Below are 23,248 nucleotides of genomic sequence, written 5' to 3'. Positions count from 1 at the left end.
TGTGTACTGCCCTTAGCCTCAGGGTTTTATAATGGTGCATTATTTGGTTTTCAGTTACCACAACAAACACATCATATAGTCAACATACAGGCAGTAAGGGTGCTTGGGTCCACGGAGGTCTGAGTTCATGGCTGGTGGTTCCCCTTGCTTTGGGCCTGTAGTGGAGGATCTTGGCAGGAGTTTGCACAGAACACAGTTACTTCCTTCATGACTAGGAGGCAGATGACAAGAAGAGAGCAGCACCCTCACACTCTCTCGCCTCCAAAGGCACATCTCAAGTGATCCAAATACCTCCCCCCAAGACAGACCTCTTAAAGATTCTGCCTTCCTCCCATGACACCAAGTCGGACTCAGCCTTTATCTAACACATGAGCCTTTGGGAGAATTTCATATTTAAACTATAATAAAGGGTGAACACACGTGGATGCTCACATGTTTAGAATGTTCATGTTTAATATTAAGGATAAATCACCTTCATTTTATACATTCTAAGACCACTTGTAATTTGTTATCTTGTCTATGGGAAGGCAACGTCTGTGGACACATCAGTATGACATATTAGAACTTGCAGACTTACCATTTCCTCCAGTTATTCCTTACAAGGAAAAGGAAGCCATATAGGGTAAGTTAGCGCCTGCATACAAGAAGGGTGACTAGAAGATGGTGAGACAAATGATCCCCTTACTCCCACCCACTGTGATATCCAAATAAGATGCATTTCTGCACCTCTGAGCTTCCTGACCCGATCTCATCAAGAGTTCAAAGAGAGGCTTCCCAGTCCCTCAGAACTGCTTTGCCCCTCCCCAAGTGAGGATATGTGGTGGATTAAGGACTCTCTTCATGTGATATAAGGGGAAAGCCATCTTCCTGCTGCTGGGCTTAGTGCTGTCGAGCGTATCTAACATAAGTGTCTGGACGCAGGTTTGCTCAGGCTAAGCCTCCACTCAGACTGCGGAGAATCAAGTGTTCGCTTTTCCCTGTGGGCCTTCAGGGATATGCAGCAAACATCCTTGTTCCTGTTAGATACAGCTCCTAAAACCTTTTAAAGCCGTCAAAATCTCCTTGATATTAGTGGTTGGTTTATTCTTTTCCCCTGGAAGCTTATAAAAGCATAAAAATGTTAATGCTAGAAGGGACCTCCGAGAACAGATGCAGTATTTAATTTATATTCTTAATTTTCCTAATTCAACAACTTCAGGGAGATGAGTTTATTCGCTCTGCTTCCCTCTGCTCCCTGATTGGTTCTATCTATTGCCCCTTTGCCTTGCCTTCTTCCTGTCCCCTCTTCCTGCCATCTTACTCCTGGGCTAGCTTCCCACTGGATTTCACTATGTATCCTGTAGCCTTTGCGCCAATAGATTCACTGACCTGACCTTAAGCTAGGGTACAGTCAGAGCTTCTGCCTGCTTGAGGTTTCTTAGCTGGGTCACAGGAGACAGGCTGTGCATGACAAGGCCCAGATTTTTAAGTTAGGACAGAATTTGCTGAGGGCAACCTCCAAGCACCAGCCCACATGCTAGGGCTTGTGTAAAAGTGGGTTACTGTGCCTGATCCTATTGGACAGAGAGAATGGAGGAAGCCTAGAGGCTGCTTTCTATCTTGATATTGATCTTAGGAGAAAGGGAGCCTTGCTTCTTTGGGGTTATTTCTGGGTTTTCACAGGACAGGGCCTGGATCAAGCAGGCTGTACTAAGCCTGATGCTCATGAGAGAGAAGCCAGAAGTGCATTGTTATTTTGAAGAAAGGATAACGTGATTCTACCAGCTAATCGCCGATTCTCACCATGAAACTGCTATCCAGACACATGCCAAAGATTGGATGTGGCATACCTGGTGCCAACCATGAAAGACCTAACTTTCCTAATCTTCCTGAAGTCAGAACCCATGTGATTAGGCAGCCATGCTACCTAGCACCGAGCCATTTTGGATTTTCAAACACAGAGTGCATTTGATGTGGGGAGTCAAACATTCTCCCAATCAGGTGCTGAGGCTGGAACTGCTCATCTACCCCAACTTGTTTCTGTCTGTCTAGCTTTTCAGTCATATTTGAGCAGGGGAGACTTATGAAAGAATCCTCACTAACTACTTCACCCTGATCTGGGAGCTACAGTTTCTACCATTTCTTTGGGACCCAGTACCTTTCTAAGCAGGGGAGGTAGCCTATGGAGTAAGCAGAATTAGCTCATGGTAATAGCAAAAGAATGGCATCAGAAGTTGCCCACATCCTATTTCCCAAACTTACTAACATGGTCCTTCGCATGCCAAAGGAATCAACACTGGAAGATAATCATGGGTCACTTGTCCAAATTTACATCCATTGGGGAGTGAGCATGAGTTAGGGAGAGGAGATGGGAATGCTGACTACGGTAAACAAGGAAGAGGCCAAGAGCCAAGAATGCAGAAAGGCTCTAGGTAAGGGGGGATTGCCCCTGGAGCTTCCATGGAGAACCCAACCTGTGATACCTTGATTTCTCCTATGGGCTTCTGCCTTCCGGTATTGCCAGGTAAAAGCTTATGGTGTATTAAGACATTGTATTTATGCTAATTTGCCATAGCAGCAGCAGAAAACAGGTTTCTGCACCCTTCACCAAATGGATGAAGGCAGATAAAGAGCTGAGATCCCTGTCATTACTTGGCTTATGTGGACGGCACAGAGGGCAACTTCACAGTTTCCTTTGTGGCCCCATCTTCTAAGCACAGATCTTCTCTTGCTTCCTCCTTCTCTCCTTCTCCAACATGCTTCGATCTTAGACTATAGTGATAGGAGGCAGCAAAATTCTCTATTCTGTCTCCTATTTGGCCTCAGCCACCGCCTTTCAACTCTACATTTCTTCATCATTAGGCATGGAATTTGTCATCTTCCAGCAAATTTTGTGCACTGAACCATTTCCCTTCCTCATGTCAAATTCAAAAACAAAGCTGCTAAGAAGGTAACTGTGGTTAAATAAGGCCATTGTGATGGGGTCCTCAGGCTGGAGCGCTAGGGAACTTATAAGGACCAAAGGAACCACAGGGGTCTATATGAGCACAGAGTCCATCACAACAGAACAGGTACTGCCTGCAAGCCACAGAGGAAGATCTCTGAGAAACCAAGCCTAATGGCGCCTGGATCCTGGACCTCAAGCATGTAGAATGGGAAGATATGTATTCCTCGCCATTGTTGAGGACACCCTGTCTGTGATAGTCTGTCTGTTCAGACAGTGAGGCTGGGCAAGCAAACGCACTCATCCTGGTTCTGACTCAGAGTGAAACCTCCACTGCCCTTGGCTCTGGTCACACAGTTGGGCCAATTTGGAGCACTGCTGCCATTTTCCACTCTGAGCCTCCCTATTTCAAATGACCGATTATGCACACACAGTGAGAAGGAGGTCAGGAGCTTCTCCAGGGAACATTCCTTATAGTACCAGTCCCCGGAGACACATTTGCAAGACTGCTGATGCTCTTCAGCTTGTTCTGGCTGGGGATGAGCATCCCTCTGAAGGGGACGCCAAGGTCATGCAGGGGCCTATCAGTCTTAATTCTCTCCCCTATAAGGATGGTGACACACTCCTGAGAAGCAGCCAGGAGCCAGGCTTCCAGACAGTGGGCATCACATCCCCAAGTTCCTCCAGCAGCAGGAATAAAAGGACAAGGACAGGAAGATGTACAGGAGACAGTAATTTAGTGCACGAAGCACTGGGGTCATCGTAACTCAGGCCAGAGAGAGCATCCCACTTCTAAACAAGTGCGTGAGGTCCTATCTCATTACTCCCTTGTGGCAGGAAGCAATGGCATTTGAGAAAAGAGTGAGCCTCATTTCAGGGACCTTACAAAGGATGTGCAATTCCTAAGAGCCAACGGTGGTGTTAAGTTGTTGTAGGCACCGGGAGAGGTAAGGGGCAGGCGGTATTGGAACCCAGGCAAAGTGAGAAGGGAGCATACAAGAGTGAGTGTGCCTATGGATATCGGCTGGAGGTACATAGCCCAGTCGACTTCTATCCAACCTTCAGACTCCTACTGGTTGTCTCCAGTGAGCCAGCTCACTTGCTGATGAAATGTCAAGGAGCTTGGTAGAGTGGAGATGGTGGGTACCAGTCTGGAGAGCTGGTGGAAGGTAAACACACTGGCCTCCCTTTTCATTTTCTGATGCCCCAGGCTCCTTCCTGTCCATCACCTGCTGAGAGGAAATCAAATGCCACCTGCTGAGAGGAAGCCTTTTCTGTACTCTCCAAAGTAATGGTACTTGCCCTTTCGGGTGTCTTTTGAAGGATACAGAAGAGTCTGTAATCTATAACGCAAAGATGGTCCTTGAGAGCTACTGGAGGGAAGGCAGAATACAGAGATGTGGTGTAACTAGCACTGTGCCTGACCCACACTCTGTCTGTACAATAGGAATGTAGACAGATTGCCCATTAACTTCTTCCAGCCTCACACACTCCCTCTATCAGCATCTCCCTACAAAACGGTGCATTTATTACAGATAGATGCTACAATGCCATTGATAAGCCATTACCATTGACTATGCAGTTTGCATTAGGGTTCAGTCTTGACAATCTACATTCATTCTGTGGTTTTGACATAGTCTAAAAACAGAATATTTTCATTGCGCTAAAACCCGTATTTCTCCCGTTCATCTGTCTACCTCAAGCCTTCAGTGATCACTGATGTTTTCTACTGACTCTTTTCTACTTCTGGAGAGCTGAACTGGAAATTGTGTATCACCAGCCTCTTCAGAGGTTACTTCACTTAGCACTATATAATATTCCCATGCATCTTTTCCTGGTTAACAGTTCACCTCTTTTTAGTCCTGGGTATTGTTTTACTGTCTGGATGATCTTAGTTCATGTAAACATTCACCAAATGAAGCGCTTCAAACTTTGGATAATTATGAGTATTTGTCAGATTGAGTTTTTAGCCTCTTTGGGAAATATGAAAATTTGTAATTGTCGGATCATATAGTAAGTGTGTCTTCGGTTTGGAAAGAAGTCACCAGGCTGTCGTTCAAAGTGAGCGTACCGTGTTATGTGCACGCCAGTGATGTGAAAGGTCCTTTGTTTCATGTTTTCCTCAGTAGCCAAGCTGTCAGTGCTTTAGATTGTGACCATTCTACAACCTGTATCATGGCATCTCATGGTTTGAGTTTGCATTTCCCTGAGCATATCTGTCTGTGAGCTAATTTCCAACTGCATCTCTGTGATGAAGTGTTAATATCTTTTTCCCATTTAAAATATTTATTTTTAATCTTTTAATTTTATTTATTTTCTATGAATAGAATGTATGCTTGTCCCTGTGTGTGTGGGTGGGGGGGGTGGTCAGTGTGTATGTACTGTATGTTTGGTGTCCAGAGAGCCATAAGTTGCCAGGACCCATTGAACTGGAGTTCAGAAAGATTGTAAGCCACCATGTAAGTTCTGAGAATGGAACCCAGTTCCTCTGTAAGAGCAGCCACCATCTTAGCTACCGTGGCATCTCCTGGCCTCCTTGCTCATTTTCACAATCAGCTCCTTTATGCAGGTTTGAGTCTTTTTTTTTTTTTGATTTTTGTTTGTTTGTTTGTTTTGTCCTAACTGTTGAGTGTTAAGACCTATGTGTATATTCTGACTAACAGTCCTTCATACAATGTTTTCTGAGTACATGCTCCTACATCTATATCTTATCATTATGGATATATGAAAATATCTTTTGCACAGAATTTTTGATATTAATGAGGGCTATACTACCAATTTGTTTTGTTTTGTTTTGATTGATCACACCAAAAGGTGCTATACCTAAAGTGTCTTTGTCATCCATGGTCATCTAGATTTTCTCCTGTATTATCCAGTAGAAGTTGGATAGTCGTGAGTTTTTTCAGTTAGATCCATTAATTTATTCTGAGTTAAGTTTGTGAAGAGTGAAAGTCTATCTAGACTCATGTGGTAATCCGTGTGGATGTTTACAGTGGGACTTTCTGTGGACTCGTTAGCATTGTAGTGTGGCAGAGGCTTCTAGTATAGTTTAAAGTTTAGGCCTTTTGCTGAGACAGCCTTCTGCTACCTTATCTAACTTAGTCTGACCATCTTGCCTACAACTCACCATGTGACTAGCTCCATACCTTTCCCTGCTCTGCTGTTCAATCCATATCTCTTCCCCTCCACTCCAGAATTCTCTCTGAATCCCTCCTGCTTTCCTCCCCTGTATCATTCATTCTCTCTGCTAAGTCCAGCCCCCTCCTTCCTGCCCAGATATCAGCTGTCAGCTCTTTGGTACAACCAGTCAGTAGTGAGACAATCTCTGATACAATTCGAGATTGCCTTAGGCAGGTGAAGAAGGATGAATATTTACAAAATAGAAAACCAGGTAAAGGGCCATAAAAGTGACAATAGCAAAATTCTGCTAACATTTAACTCTCTGCAGGTACAGAATTAACAATTGAAAATACAGAGACACGCCTTCACAGAGTGTGAAAAAGGTTATCCTAAGTCGTTCCAGCTGCACCTGCTGAAGTCTGCCAGGACTCCTTTGTGCTGCTCAGCTACTCTGTCAAAGTTCAGTTAACTCTGTCTGTGTAGACTGCCTTCCATGATCCCTGTTTTCTCCCATGGGACTGCTAATCTGTTCTTTTACCAATGCTGCAGTGCCTTGATTGCTACAGCTTCATGTTTAGTCCGGAAGTGGGGGCAGTATCAGCTCTATCTTTTATCTTCTGCAGTAATGTGTTCACTCTTCTGGGTTTTCGGCTTCTCAATAAACTTCGTAATAAACTCAAGAAACATAAACTTCAGACTCAGTTGATCAATTTCTGTAGTATAATGTGATGTGAGATTGGATTGCACTTGTAGATCAAGTTGGTAAAAAGCTAACATTGTTCACAATATTGAATCTTTCTGCCAATGAAATCAGAATATTCTACCACTTAGTTCTTTTTACTTCTTTCATAAGATTGACAGATTTTCTCATATAAATGCTGTTTGAATTATTCTATTTAAAATTTGGAGTCCTGATTCAAGTTATCTCATACTTTTATTTATTTATTTTTTAGTTTGAACTTTGTGTGTTTATTGCCATTGAATGGAAAAGTCATAATCATTTTATGCATGTGCATAAATATATGTGCATGTGGAGTACTGCATGTGTGTGCAGGTATGTTGTCCAAACATTACATTGTGTATTCCATGTATTTCTGTTTTTTTTTCTAAATTATTTATTGAGGCAGAACCCAGAGCTCACCAATTCTGGCCAGCATAGTGAGCCAGCTTACCCTCGAATTCTCCATCTCTTGCTCCCAAAGTTTGGAGTTATGAGCAAGCTATCATTTCAATCCTGCATTTACGTGGATGCTGGAGCTCTAAACTCTGGTCCTCATGCCTGCATGGCTCACATCCACTAGGCCATCTCCCCAGATCATGATAGCCTTACATATATCAATCCTGCATCTTATGACCTTTTTTTAACCACTTAGTACTTCCAAGAGTATTTTTGATGATTCTTGTTGATTCTGTATAAAAATAATCATGCCATTTGCAGACAACGAAGTTTTTATTTCTTCCTTCACAAGCAATATGCTCTCTGCCTCTTTTCTTTGTCTTATTGTATCAGTTCATCCTTTCAATGTTGAAAAGCAGCAATGAGTCAGGATACGTTTGTCTTGATCCTGACCTTAGTGGGAAAGCTTCAAGCTTCAGTTATTAATAATTTTTAAGGTGTGGGGGTTTTATGTAAATATTGTTTATTGAGTCAAAGAAGTTCTCATTTGGTTTGCTGAGAGGATACTTTAAAATCATGAATCCTGGGGGTTGAATTTTTCTCAAATACTTTTTCTGCATCTATTGTTTTAGTCCTCTGACTTTTTTTGGTCCCCCAATGAAACGATGGCTACTTGAATGGATTCTTGAATGCTGAAAAGTCCTGAATACCTGGAACAAACCCCACCTGGTCATAGAATATAATAAGGTCTTGTGTGTTACTGGATTTGATTCAATATTTTGAGGAGTTTTGTGTATAAATAATGTTAAGCAAGATATTTGTAGATTTCTTTTCCTTAAAACTGTTTTTTATCAGCACACAAAAAGATTAGGCTCTATAATGACATTTCAAGCAGAATTTGCTTTGTTGTTTCTTCTTCCCAGGGCTTCTCTCCAAAGCCCTTCAGCCATGGGTCCTCCCATCCATGAAGCTTCCTTTCTGCTTTCACATTACACATGCCATGGTACTATAGGTGCAGATCTGAGTTTAGACGCACTCACTACAATTAACAGGTTCTTATGTTTCCAAACAATAAATTGTACACAGACCCATGGACAGTTGCATAAAGGGGAGAGTGCCTTAAGAAAGAAAGACAAGTGTAGGAGTGGACCAGTGAGTTGGAAGACACACCCATCCTAAAGTGCTGGACCACAAGTCCTTATAGGTCATGTACACAGCACCTTCCTCAATACAGCACCTGCCTTCTCACCTGCTTGCATGTTGAGGTTTTTCTCACATAAACTGCGTTACATACAAGTAAACCAGGTGGTAAAGGTTTTCTAATCAATCATATGGGCTTCTTTCATATGTTAATCTTGATACTGGTCTCTCTGTAACCCTACTCTTTTGCTACACTTTCACCCACCCACCCATTTCCCATCACCTCTTTTTTTCTTTTATTGGATATTTTCTTTATTTACATTTCAAATGTTATCTCCTTTCCTGGTTTTCCCTCCAGCAATCCAGCAATCCCCTATCCTCCCCCCCACCCCACGCTTCTATGAGGGTGTTCCCCCACCCACTCACCCACTCCCTCCCTCCCTGCCTTGATATTCCCCTACACTGGAGCATCCATCCTTCACAAGACCAAGGGCCTCTCCTCCCATCGATGCCTTCCTGTCACCCCTTATTCCCCTCTCATAATCTTGTACTTACTTTCAAAACTCCTGCCCACTCTCTCACCTCTTAGTTTGCATATGTGCAAACATTAAAAGACAGAATCCACACACAAGAGAAAACATGGAATTGTTGTATTTCATTTTCCTGTAAATTTCATATGATACAGCTGAGTAAAATTTCATTGTATATTTATGCCACGTTTTCATTATCCATTCGTCTGTTGATGGACAGCTAGGCTGATTCCATTTCCTGGCTATTGTGAGTAGAGTGGCAGTAAACATGAGTGTGCATGTGTCTCTGTGGTAGGAAAGAGTCTTTTGGACGTGTCCAGGAGTTACCACTCCTTCTATCATTGGGTCATTTGATAATTCTATTTTAAATATCTGAAGAATTTCCATATTAATTTCTGTAATGACTGGACCAATTTACACTCCTACCAGCAGCAAAGGAAATAGATTCTTCATACACAGATTGAACAGCATTTGCTGTCCTATCTGACTGTTTATTTTCCTTCATCATAGCTTTTCTGGCTAAAGTGATAAAGAATCACAAAGTAAGTTTAATTTGCATTTTCCTGATTGCTAAAAATCATGAACATTAAGATATATTATTGGCCCTTTGTGTTTCTCTTTAAATTTGTGTGTGTGTGTGTGTGTGTGTGTGTGTGTGTGTGTGTGTGTGTGTGTGTGTGTGTGTTTAATCTTAGCAGTTCTTTACCTTTTATACATAGTAATCTCCTGTAGGCTGGCTGCTCATTCTTCTGATAATTTCCCTTGATGTACAGAAGTTATTTTATTTCACGTAGTTCTATTTATTGATTCTTGGGTTGATGTCCTGTGCTACTGGGAGATATTGGTAGTTTTCTTACAATATTTTCTTCTGGGTTTAAAGTATTTGTTTAACATTGAGCTAGGAAATCTTCCTTCTGCTTCTACCCTCTGAAAGAAAATTGAGAGAATTGTTACCATTTTTTCCATAAATGCTGGCTATAATTCACCAAGAGATCCATCTGGGCCTGGTGGTCTGTTTTGGAATTGTATTCACTATTTTTTTAATTGATTGAAAATTTCACACATGTGTATAATGTGTTTGGATCACATCCATGCACCCATTCTTTCAATTTCTCTCCTACCTTTGCTACCACTAGTCCCTCCCTCCTAATTTTATATTTTCTCTCTCCTTCTCTCCTTTGCTCCCTCCCTCTCTCTCCCTCTCCTTTCCCTTCGCTCCCTCCCCTCCACCTCCATCTCTGTCCCCCTCCCAATAGATTTTATTACTGCTAGTAGTACGTTCATGGGTATAGGGTCATCTGTTGGAGCATAGGTGCCCCCTCAGTACTGCATTCCAGAAAAAAAAAAAAACTACCGGGAGAGGATCCCAACAGCTATCAAATTCGAATAGCACTGAAGCTAGGGGTGAGATTGTCCAACCATTTCCTCTCTGTGCTGGGATTTTACCCAGTTTAATCTTGTGCATTCTTGTGTATGCTGTCACAATCACCGTAAGTTCATGTGTATAACTACTCAGTTGTGTCTAGACACGCCGTTTCTCTGTATCCATCCACTCTCCCTGTCCTTCAGCCCTTTCTGCAGTGATCTCTGAACCTTAAGAAGAGAGAGTGTGATAAAGATGTCGTTGTTAGGGATGAGCACTCCTGAGTCTCTGCACACTGACCACTTGTGTGTGTCTTTGTTACTCACCATCTACTGCAAAGGGAGCGTGTGTGATGAGGGTTGAGATTTGTACTCACCTGAGGGAATGATGACAAGACTTAGGAGTTGGTTTAAAAGCTTATCTATCTAGCAGAATAATAGCAGTAGCTTTTCCTTCAGGGCCTGTGATTTACCTACTTTCAGATTTTTGGCCCTGTGGTTAATTAATGGTGCTAGGTATGAGTTAAGTCTTGTGGAAGGAGCCTTAAAGACAATCAAAAGGTGATTGGTAACTTTCATAATTTGTGCCATTCTTGCACCAGTGGGCATATTGCACAACCAGGTCAGTGGTTACGCAGCTCAGGGTTCACATCTACAGAAGAATAATGACTACTTCCAAGTTATTTAATATAGACAAAATTATTGAGACTGGCTGTTTCTTCTTGTGTAAATTTTGGCAGATGGTTTTCCTAGGAGTTGATCCATTTCATCTAGAGTATCAAATATGAGGGTGTAGAATTATATACAGCAATGTTTTTTGTGATTTGTGTTCTCTGTCTGTTTTCTTCTCATGTGCCTGGCTAGAGATCAACTCTGTTTATTTTTGCAAAGAATAATCTTTTGATTTTGTGGATTTCCTGTCCTCATTTGCGGTGACTTCCATCCGAATTTTAAAATCTTTCTTCCAACTTCTGTCTGGTTCTTGAGGTAAAAATTAATGGTGACTAATTTTGGTCCTTTTTCATTCACAATCTGAACGTTCAATGGTATAAAATTCTCTCTAAGAATTGCTTTTGTTTAATAACACAAATTTTAATAAGTCGTGTTTTCACTTTCAATTACTTCAAAACATCTTCTGGTTTCTTTTGAAATTAATTGTTTGGCTCAGTACTATTGAGAAATGAGTTGTTTAGTGGCTGTGTGTTTGTGGATAACCTAGTTGTCTTTTTGCTGTTGGTTTTGGACTTGATTCTACTGTTGTCTGAGTGCAGGCACTGTTATTTTCATATTGAAAATATTACAATGGTGCATTTCATGGCCCAGAAGTTCTCTGTCTTGGCAAATGTTTCTCATGAGTTTTATGAGTGAGTGTACTCTGCTGTTGCTGGATGAAATGGTCAATAGATGCCCATTGCAACCAGTTAATGTTTACATGTCATTTCATTCAAATGTGCCTTTGTTCACTTCTTCTGCTTTTTCATTTTTCTGTTTCTAATAGTGGATTATTAGATGATTCACCTATTTCTTTTCACAGTTCTGTCTTGATTTTTTCTTTATACTTTAGTGCCCTGTTTTTGGGCACATAGAACCTATGGACTGTCATGTCTTCTTGAAAATTAGCTCTGTTATAATTCATTTTGATAACCCAGCCCCTTCTTCTTTTTGTGTAAATTTGAGCTCATATTTATGTCACATTTCTTCCCTCTGAAGAACTTCCTGTAATAGTCCATGTAAGTTTAGCTTTGTTGTAAAATATCGTGTTTTTTTCTATTTATGACGATTAAAAATTTGCTGCACACAGTAGTCTAAGCTGGAATCTGTGGTCTCTTAGCGTCTGCAGATTATCTGACCAGACCCTTCTGGCTTTCAGATTCTCCATTGAGAAGTTGTGTGTAATTCTGATAGGTCTACCCTTATATGTTACTTGCTTTTTTTCCCTTGAAGCTTTTAGTACTCTTTCATTGTTCTGAATATGTAATGTTTTGATTATTATGTGGCAAGGGGACTTCCTTTTTTGGTCCCATCTATTTGGTGTCCTGTAAGCTTCTCGTACTTTTATGGGCATCTCCTTTAGGTTTGGACTTTTTCTTCTATGATTTTGTTGAAAATATCTTCTGGATCTTTGAGCTGCAAATCTTCTCCTTCTTTTCCTATTATTCTTAGGTTTGGTCTATAGAAGGGGAGGAAGGGTTGTAGGAACCAGAGGGGTCATGGACACCACAAGAAGACCCATAGAATCAACAAACTTAGACCCGTAGGGGCTCATTGAGACTGAACTAGCAATCAGGAAGCCTTCATGGGTCTGATCTAGGCTTCCTGCATATATATTATAGTTGTGTAGCTTTGTGTTTCTGTGGGACTCCTAACAGAGGGAGCAGGGTCTGTATCTGACACCTTTGCCTGCTTTGGGAACCCTTTCTACCCCTGGGTTGTTTCATCCAGCCTTAATATGAGAATTGCCTGGTCTTATGGCAACTTGATATGCCATGTTTAGTTGATATCTCTGGGAGATCTGTCCTTTCCTATCGAGGAGGTGGAAATGGAGATGAGGATAGGGGATGGGGCTGGGATGGGGATGGGGATGTGGAGAGGGACTGAAAGGAGAGGAACAGGGGGAAACTGTGGTTGGATGTTATATATGAAAGAATAATAAAAAAAAATAAAATGTCCATGTACTGCCACATAATGCAAATCTCAATTTTTGTTTGGGTAAGGAAGTCTTCATTTGTCCACTACTTTTGAGGCACAGTTTTGCAGGATGCAGAATTTTTGCATGGCTTATTATTTTAATAGCTTAAATATTTCACTCTACTCTTTTTCTGTTAGCTATTTCTTTAAAATGGATATAATTGTTACCTTTGTTCTTCTAGAGGTAATAATACTTTCACTTCTTTCAAGATTTATTTTTTAACATTTAATATTCTACAGGCTGAAACTATCTAGTTTTTTCCTCCTTTTATTTATCCTATTTCATGGTCTTTGAACCTCCTGGATATGTAGTTTGATATCTGGCATTAATTTGAGGAACTTGTTGAATGAATCAAAAAATGAGTAAATGAATGGATGAATGGGTCAATGAATAAATGAAACAGAAATCCAAAGAATGAATAGGAGTCAGCTAAATGACATCCACAACACTTGGTATCCGCCAAGAAATTGATCCTCAGATATCAGGCCTCTCCGTGCATCTGGTTCTCAAACCCAACTATGGAAGGTGTTTTGCAGCCAGTATAAGACTGTACTCCGCATTGTCAGTACATCTCACAAAATGCTTAGCCTGGGTAAAAAGATATATCTCGGTAATCATGGTCCCATCCTGGAACCATGCACATGTTTTTCTGGCTCCATAAGGACATGTAGTTATGCTTAAATTTACATTAAGTCATTATCCAAGTGGGAAACCCCCTGGAGAGTGGAGGAAGGGGGCCCTTGGGAGAATCTATTAGTACTTACTGCTTTGGGGCTGGTTCAGATGGAGAGAGCCATTGTATTTCAAGGTAAATCACTTAAGGATAAAGAAAGTGAACTATATTACAAGTGCAAATTATACAAAATGATAATAGGTGTTAAAGAATGTGAAAAGATCTCCAGGAAGAAGTCTCTGTAGACTTCTGGTCAGAACTGCAGCATGGTGGAGAGATTGGATGCTGCAGGTCCAGAGGCTACTTATCTTACCATGGGCTAGTTCTAGCTCTTTCAGAACAGACATCCTTTGCCTCCAGAGGTATCAGAACTGACATCTTGTAACTAATAGATAGAAAACTTTTAGAATCTATTATCCTAGCAGACCAATAGCTTTGACCCACCCAAAGGCTCAGCTAGCATCTTGGGCCTATAGAAAAGCTCCTCCCATCTCTCTGTGCCTGCCTCTCCATTATATTTTAAATTTGCTTTAATATTTGAATTTCTTCACACTGAAAACTATAAAACTTCAAGAAATTGCTTCCATGCTGAAATGTGAAATTTGTGATAACCTAAATCTGAGTTCTTGGGCCATGATCAGCTCAAAAGTCTCCAGAATAAATGATGTCTTATTCCCTTTAAGATGAGATGTGGTTTCTATATCAACAGAAACTAGGATGAAATGATTGAAAATATTTATAGCTACGTATTAAATATATTAGTTTGCATTTACTTAATTGAAATGGAGAAAATCATACTTTTAATAAAATGTTAGGTGAAACAGAATGACAAGAGAATAAACTGAAGCTTCCTTAAGCACATGAAGAAGTCTGAAAAGGATCCGAGAGGACAGAGAACGCCACTGGAAATGGCTAGGAACAGCAAAGAGCTTAAGCAGTCTTAACTAAAACCAACAGGGAGTGAAGTTCAGCCCACTGATGTTCCAGATGCTTAAAGGAAGCCAGAGGAAAGACCTGGAACTTTCAGGGTGAAAGTGATATCTAGGCCAAGACTTTGAATACGAACAATTTGACCAGCATAAAGGGCAACCAATGTAGGACAGAGCAGAAGAAAACTGTTCTGAACTTGAATAGGTAGGTGGGACAGGCTCCTCAGGCACAAGCCATTAACTAACTCATTACATTATATAATTTATATTCTATATAGATTTGATAAAGATTTTCATATTCTTTATGTGAATAAAAATATTTCAACAAATGTCTAGGCAAACAATTAACAAAGGAAAAAGGCACCAACAGAGAAACACAAGTGGAATTTGCCACACCGAGTCCCACAGTATAAAGCCATGTAAATTCCAGAAGGTGGCAATACCCAGTGGGGATGGCTTTGATCTGGAAACACATGCGCCAGGCAAGAAGCCATTTACTTTTCAAGACAAAACAAAGACTTTCTCAGATGTGCATAAATCGCGAGAAGGTAAACATCCATCCCCTGATACTAAGGTAGTTTATGAGGGGCTGGGCTGTGGATCAGAGATAGAATGCTTGACTAACAGAAGGGGATCTACGTTCCACTTGCAGCCCTACAGCAAGTAAAACTGTGATAGCTACACTGTGAGTCAGAGTAACGAGAATCAACTCTCACCTAAAAAAATAAAATAAAATAATAAAGAAGTCTAATTGTTATCAGTGCTAGTAAGAAATAGAATCTGGATTTGCTCTCCATACCCTCCCTCCACAAAGGTGATGCAAATATGGTGATTCTTAGAACCTACAAAGTAATCAATAGCCATAATGCAGAGATAACTACTCTGTTTGACAGGACTAAATGGGTCATTTTGTGGGAAAGGAACAAAAAGATGTGAAGGTATGTAGTCTGCGTTCCCTGTCCCCATGTGTCCTTAGTTACTGCTTCACACACACTTTTATAGTTATCAAAAGTAGGTACACTGATATTTGTACAATTTAAATAACTATTTGTAGGGATATATACCATGTAATAGGAAAACAATATCAAATAAATAAACACTTATTAACCAAAAATGATCTCATAAAAGTAACATATTGATGTGATTCAAAGAGCTAGAAAATGTAAAAGTGGGGAAAAAGACAAAAGGTGATATGGCCTCTCCATTTAATAACAGAATCCTAAATGGATCAGGAAATAAGGTTTGTCTTTAAGTCATCTGTGGGAGTTATAGCCAGAGCAAGGCTACTCCCAGAATGTAAAAGCTGGTTGTTAAACAATGGTTAGCACCAATGAAATTACAAGGTAAATTATGTCAAAGACTGCACAGGAACATGCATGATGATGGGTAACTAAGGGAGAAGCCATTGTGACACCTGATAGGAAGCCCTAACAGACTAACCCCTTCACTAAACAATGAGGTCACATACAAATACTTCAGGCAAGAGTAGTTACAATTGAAGAAAACATTCACAAAAATACTCAAGGGAGAAATGTTTCTTGAGCAATCCAGAATCCAAAATAGATGGATGGATGGATAGATGGGTGGATGATAGATAGATAGACAGACAGACAGACAGACAGACAGACAGACAGACAGACAGATAGATAGATAGATGCATATGTATGTATGCATGTATGTATTATAGATGGAGGGATGGAGGAATGGGTGAATAGATAGGTAGATAGAAAGATTGGACTTACTTGAGTATTCAATGAGCAAATATTTATGCCACTAACGTGAAGAGACGTGAAATCATTTTGTCTCTTAGGGGCCAGAAGACATTTACAAAGTCTGACCTTGAGTTAGACTGTAAAGAAAATGTCATGAATTGAGGGAAAAATCAAAGAAGCGAATGAAAACAAATAAATTTCCCCATCATGGAAGGATATGGAAGCACAGCTACATAAATCCTGGGAAACTGGAAGTGCATAATTGATAAAGATAAAAGCAGAAATTAATAAATTACAGAGCAGAATTGATTAGCCAGTTCCAGAATTGTGGATTAAACAAAGTACAAATAAAATAGGCAAAGCATGCATCTGCATTAATGAGAAAGAACCGGAAAAGGAGCTGAATGTTCAAAATAGGATGAAAGGCACAAACAGAAATTCAGGACCTTTCGCACCCAGAGGATGAACAATTATCTGTGGGACTGTCAGAGCTGGACCTTAGCAAACTGACTTTTTAAAAAGTTTAAAAGCTTGAATAGGGAACACCCAAAGGAGAGACTGAAAAAAATCTGTCAATGTATTGCCTCCAGAATAAGCACTAAACACAGATGAGCTTTGCAGGTACCCCAGAAATGAGGGGGATCTTACCAAAGTCAAGCGTTCCATAAGGATGTGAGGGGCCCGAGAGAGGGAAAAAAGAGGTCATTTCAGACTTGAGGGATCCACATAGCAGTCAGCATGCATATAGTTTCTCCAGTGCGGGCTATCAGTCATGTATACTCTGGGTTTTTGTAAAGGACAAGCCTTTCTCCCTTACAGCCTTCTGTAAGAGGAACCAGTATACCAACGCCACCTGTCATTCTCCTCATCGTTGAAAGGGAGATAGCTGCATCTGAAGAAAGGGATCAGTGGTTAACTGTGCATTGATCTGGACCACAGTTGGATTTCTAGCACCCGGGGGACCAGAACCCCATGACTACACACACACACACACACACACACACACACACACACACACACACGGAAGTAGAATTTTTGTTATTGTAAAAGAAGGAAAATACTCTCTTTTCCCAAGGAAGCAAAAGAAGTTAAAAGACAGAGCAGACAGGGAGGCCGGCCCCACCACCCATTTGTGGGGTATTTAGCATGCCCTTGGCATAACACTGGGAAGGAAGCAATGGCTGAGACAAGATGATGCATACTGAAGTGGGTGGGTGTGCAGCTGCGCGGGGCACCTTGGCATGCATTCGTCTGTTGGACCAGTTCTCTCACACTAACCATGGTTGATCTGACCACAGTCCAGGTGCAGAGTTCCTGCAGACACTTGAAGTCCCAGTGATACTCTGGAACAGTTGTTCAACACTACCCCTGGCTCTGGCCCAGGCAGGCAGGCAGCTTATGTGAGGGTGAATCCTTTCCCCTACAAAATGAGTTTCCATATGATTATTACAATAATGACCTCTGAGAACAGGAGGATTCAAATTGGCCCCGTTTCTAGGGGCAGACCTAGAAGGCAGGAAGTGGGTTGAGGGGGCGAGAAGAGAGAGGAGAGATGCTTGGCCAGCACTTTTCTTATTTTTGACACCCTCCTTGTAAATGAGTCTGGATTTGTGTTTTTTCATTCAGGCTGGGTATGCTGAAGCATTTTCATTTTGCTCTTTCCCTCCCACCCTACCTTCCAAGCAGACTCCATTGCTGCTGTGCAGCCCTGTTGATTTCTGTCTTGCGACCATTATGGAAATCTGGCTTCATTTCTCCTCCTAATTTATGATCTTGTTAACATGCCCGCATGCCAGATGGTCCTGTTCTTCAGGTTGGGAGATAATGAGATAAACAAAAACTGCTGTAAGAAGCAAAGAGGGGGAGGCTTTTTCCTTGAATGGGCCCCTCTTCATTTATACAAACATGTTTAGGAGGCCCAGGGCCAGGGCTCAACAGGATTCTGAGCAGGTGAAAGGTAGCCAAAGGTTCTCTGGGGTTGGCCTTGAAGTGAGTGATCCCTTTCTTTAAGTATTGTGCTCTATCTGTCCTTTCTCCACCTTTGAAGACATGTTGGATCCACTTGTCAATCTATGGAACTGTTTGCTCGGGGAATGTCACCAAGGTTACCAAATGTACTGTAATTGTTTTTCTTTCTGTTAACTATACTATGAACTCCCTGGATCCTAGAATAGGGGCTTTTGTTCCCTCCTAGCCACAATACCTAGCCCAGAGCCTAGCACAGAATAGGCAGATATTCAACCCATAATCATGAAACTCCTCTACTATAAGCATCCTAAATACTGCACCAGAGAAAAAGCAAGGAGTTGAATGCATAAATCAGCATTACTCTCTATCCATGGAGGATTCCAAAACTCTTAGCAGATTCCAAGCTCTGTGGATGCTAAGTGCCCTGTATAAAACAAGATGGGAATCTAGGCACACCTTCCCATAGAGTTAATCACCATTTACTCTTTCTGTGTATTGGAAACATTCACACTCTGTCAGCTGCTGGATGTGGTGTTATATAACTTTAATCCCAGCTACCTGGGAAACTGAGACTGAGGATCATGAGTTTAATGATCCTCGGAGACTTGGATCCTTGGAAAACACAGAAAGCCCTGTCTCAAAAATAAAATATTCTCTCTAGTAGCCATTTTGATGATCTGTTAGACATGCTCATAGTCAACCCCACTATATATCAGCAGATATTACCTCTCCTATACAACTGAACCCTAGTTTTAGGGAAGCAGCTTGTCTCCAGTCTCCTACTCGTATGTCCTACCTAGGACCTGGCAACCACTACTCTACTCTGCTTCTCTGCTATCAACCTCAGTTCTTATGTATACGTTTGATCATGTGATAAATGTGATATTTGCTTTCTGTGCATGACCTTACCTTGAATAATGTTTTCCATTTCTACCCATGTTTCTGTAAATTACATTCTAAGATTTATGGCCATGTAGACATAGATAGAGAGAAAGATATGCATGTATATGAACACACTGTTTTTTCTTAGTCCATCAATAGATCTCCTGTCCATTCCTACCTTACCTGAGATTATGTTTCAATAATTTTGTTCAAATTTGGATGTTTCCTTGAAGTCCTAATTTACTCCAGTACATTAAATCATCTCTAGATTATTATGCAAATTGTATGTTAACCATGGTTGAACTGTGTTGTCTATAGAATAAAGAAACTCCACCCAAGGTGTGATCACAGATGGGTATGCTGAGGCAGAGTTTCCTTTACAATTCTCCCACTTCAAAACCTGATGTCAGGGCTCCAGAGGAAATCTCAAGGGGCTATATATTATCTGCTTCATCAGCAGCTGCTATCACTCATCCAGAAGGGAAGAAATAAAGCACTGACCAAAGAAGGGGAGAGAGAAAATAGACCATCATGGCATGTCTATACTGGTACACCATACCACTCATAAGCCTGGAATTCAGACAATAGCGTGACCGCCTTGTAGATCTGTCTGCTCTGCACACAACTCTTAGTGAGATACAATCACACCAGTGTGTTTATGCACTGTGTATAGCTACATGGAGCCACAATGGCAAAGGTGAGCAGCAGTGACGCAGAACCTACCCAGACTAAAATCTGGAGTGTTTGGCTCTTTACATTGAGTTTGCTGACCTGGGACTTGTGGGCTACAAAACTTGCCACTCCTGTCTGTACACATGCATTGGCTTGTTTTTGCCTAGGTGGACCATCACGACCCATCAGCAGCCCTAGAGAGAATAAACAAAACAATACCCTATGGCAGTCTCGCCTCCTCCCCTGTCAACCAAGGTGGGGGTGCGGAGAGCTTCCATGAAATGCACTATCCAAAGCTGGGAAGCCAAGGTCAGAGGTTGTCTCCCATTACTGATCTCCATCATTCACGGAGAAACTTTCCGTGTTCATTGGCTTGCCACCACTCTAACAAAATACTTGAGATAATTATGTCATAGGAGAAGAGGCTTGCTTTGGTTCAGCTTTGGGGGCTCAGCCTATGATTGGGTACCCTCATCGGATGGAGGCTTGTGTGATGCAACAACATATCGAGGTGGGTGCCTTTGGAAGACCAGAGCCATTCATTTCATCAGCCAGGAAGAGAAAGAAGGTCCTACATGCTCTTTAGAGGACTCACCTCCTGTGACATAAGGACCTTTCCAGAAGGCACCAGCTCTCTTAGAGTTCCCATCACTTTCCAGTAGCTGTTCATACATGGATCTCTTGAACATGTACCCCTACACCTGCACTTTGTCATTGGCTTATCACTAGCCATAAGCAGCCTTCTCAGGAAGAGTGTGGGATGTGTTTGGAAGGAAGATAGGGAAGGACTGGCTGTGCACTGTCTTTACATGGCTACCCAGGAAATCTTGCTAAGGCACTGGGGACAGGAATGGAAAGAGACCCCCTACCATAATCAAGAGGCTCCTCATGAGGCTCTAGTCAGAACACACTGACAAAGCTTTGGACAGTAGGATTAGCCTCAGGCACAGCACACGGATGCCCTGTGCTTTGTCTCCCATTGGAAGCCATTGAGTTCAGTAGTTTGCTAACACGAGGACCCTCTTGACAACGCTCTTTCTGGACTGCCATTCACCTTTCAGTTCCAGCTTGTAATAAAATTAGCTTGGACCGACCCCTCTAGAAAGCCTGGAGTCTGGCCATAGAGCTAGGGTGGGAGCTCTCTGGATTCCTGTTTTCTATGCCAGCTTCCCGGCAGGCTACAAAGAACCTGTCAGATTGGTTTGGGTAGTGGTGGGGAGGCATGGAAGGAGGCCTTTGGGATGAAGAGCTTGAAGGACTGTAACAATGGAGCATTTGCCCAGGGCCAGCCCACACAGAGTAGTAACACACTTCCTCTTCTTGGATCTGGGGACCTCTTGATGCCTAGTACTTATAAGCCTGGATGATTGGCTGTAAGAGCAATGCCTCGCCTTCTTTACTACTGGGAAAGGTTTTTACCATGGACTTGTTCAATATGTTCTTATAGAAAGAACAAGCTGAAGGATGGAGAAGTGTCCTAGCCTCTGCTACCAAGGTTGGCTCCTGATTGCTTTGCCAGCCAACTGGCTGCTTTCCTACACAGACCCCTTACATCACCGAAGAAGACCAACTCAAGTGAGACTAAGCACAAATTTATGACAGAACCTATTATTTCATTTTAACCCCCAAATACATAGATATGCATTATGGGAAGGTGGATATTAGACTTCGGGCATGGCTACATCCTAATAAACAGATATTATCATCACTAATACATCTCTGTTCTCAGAAAAGGTCCCAAACATGCTTCTGGGTTAACAGCATCAGCAGGAACATGTGTATCTTAATATCCTGTGACTTAGGGGGAGCACCAGTGCTGGAGCACATCAGCTGTGGGCTAGGTGCTCAATCCTAAATCAATTTTTCACAACCCAGAGAAAATGAAGAAACAGATACTCCCCAAAGGAAAACCAGGGCACCATTTCCAGAGGACAGAGCAGGAGAATGTGAGCAGCCAAGAGAGCAGGTGTCTGCAGGTGCTTCTCTAAAGCTCTCCCAGTTTTCACCTGGGAGGTTTCCACACCTAGGCGAGCTCTGCCTTCCTGGCATTCCCTCTTGAACTGGCCAAGATGTCTCCAATATTCTGGTCTCCCCCAGTTTCCCATCTCACCACATTTGCCTTTCAAACCAAGACAGAACCCTTCCCCCATGAATCAAAGCATTCCCCCTACTTCAGGAAAGAGCTCCAAATCAGACCTCATTCTCCTGGCCCCAGTGCAGTTCCAGGGCTCCAGTGCCTTCCTAAGTCTCCTCCTACTTTTGCTCCTTACTCTCATCCAGTCCAACTGTTCAGTGCCTCTCCCCTTTAGACACTTTGGCATAAACCTCCCAATCCAATCTACTGGATTCCCATTCTGCCTTCTTTCCTCATCACTTAAAATTAACTCTCCCTTGAGTATCTAGCCAGAGTCTTATTTGCATATAATAACAGAGTAGTGATTAAACATATTTCATGTAGTATTATGTGGTACTTTATAGTTTGTATCTCATTTGTTCTTCTCATTAATCCTGGGAAGTAGGCAATGACCCCATTTGCAAAATGGGAAGGAAAAAAAAAGAAACACTCAGAGAGTTAAGTGCAGCAGACAGAGCCAAAGGGCAGGCATAGCAAGCATCCTAGTGTAACACTCAGGCACATAGCCTCTTAGATGCCTAACAGAGAAGCCAGGCTTCCACAATGGTTCTCAGATGGGAGCATTGTTGCTGGCTGAGGAAAATACGGTAATGTTTGAGGGCCATTTTTGACTAGTTCAGGTTGGACTGGTATCAGTTTCCTGGCATATAATAGGTTAAAGTCAGAGATACTGCTGAACAGCCTACAGTTGGAAGAACACCATGCCTCACCATGCAAGAAATTAGCTAGCCTCAGATGTCAACCTGTCTATGGTGAACTCAGGTTCCCATGCTGTCCTCACAGCCTTCCTCTACCATCAAAGCAGACAGGACAGTACCGTGGTTTCTTCATAGTCACAGAAGGCCTGATTCATAGCTTAATAGAACAGATACCTCTCCTACAAACATGTTTGGCTCACACATGCCACAGATGCCCACTCTTTGGCCTGCGTTTCAAGTTCCTCAGTGGAGACCTGGAGCCAAATTCTCCCACTGGTTTGTTGGTATTCAAAGGGTTGAGGTCAAAGGATGAGAGGGGAAGGAATAGTGAATGAGGGTGAACCCCATTATACTGTACAGGAAGTTCAAATACAGACAGTAGGGGTCAGAGAAGTGGAGGGACAAGGAGAAGGGAAAGTGAGGGGATGATGGGAACAAATGGGAGCAGACTTACAATGGACCTGGATGGAGGAGGGCATCCTAGGTTAACTGGGCAGATACGTTAGATCTCCCCCTACCACTGTGACTTCCAGAGAGTGGGATGTTAGTGTGCATCTAATTAAACCAGAAGCATTATTTACATATTCCTACAGTCACTAGGAGCCCACATATGGGCTCAGCATTATCTGCAGAGGTTCAGCCCTGCCTCCCATCCTCTCAATGAGAGCAGAGCATCGGCCATGATTAATTCTGATGGGT

General features: G+C 42.0%; 1 protein-coding gene and 1 long non-coding RNA gene across 4 annotated transcripts in view; one reads left to right on the top strand and one right to left on the bottom strand.

Annotated features, from left to right (window-relative positions):
* Window positions 1–23,248, bottom strand: part of LOC120095122 (uncharacterized) — a 150,746-nt gene that overhangs the window by 37,982 nt on the left and 89,516 nt on the right. Inside the window, exon 3 of one of the 2 annotated variants that reach the window (XR_005490297.2) lies at window positions 9,537–9,757. The exons of the other annotated variant lie outside the window; for it this stretch is intronic. This is a non-coding gene — a long non-coding RNA (uncharacterized LOC120095122). The remainder of the gene's footprint in view (window positions 1–9,536; window positions 9,758–23,248) is intronic. 2 annotated transcript variants of the gene reach the window in all.
* The window catches only part of Shisa6 (shisa family member 6), a 294,351-nt gene that overhangs the window by 214,488 nt on the left and 56,615 nt on the right, over window positions 1–23,248 (top strand). The window lies entirely within an intron of this gene.

Source organism: Rattus norvegicus, chromosome 10 (assembly GCF_036323735.1).
Source record: "Rattus norvegicus strain BN/NHsdMcwi chromosome 10, GRCr8, whole genome shotgun sequence".
NCBI classification, from domain to species: Eukaryota; Metazoa; Chordata; class Mammalia; order Rodentia; family Muridae; genus Rattus; species Rattus norvegicus.
This window is presented reverse-complemented; position numbering and strand designations above follow the sequence as displayed.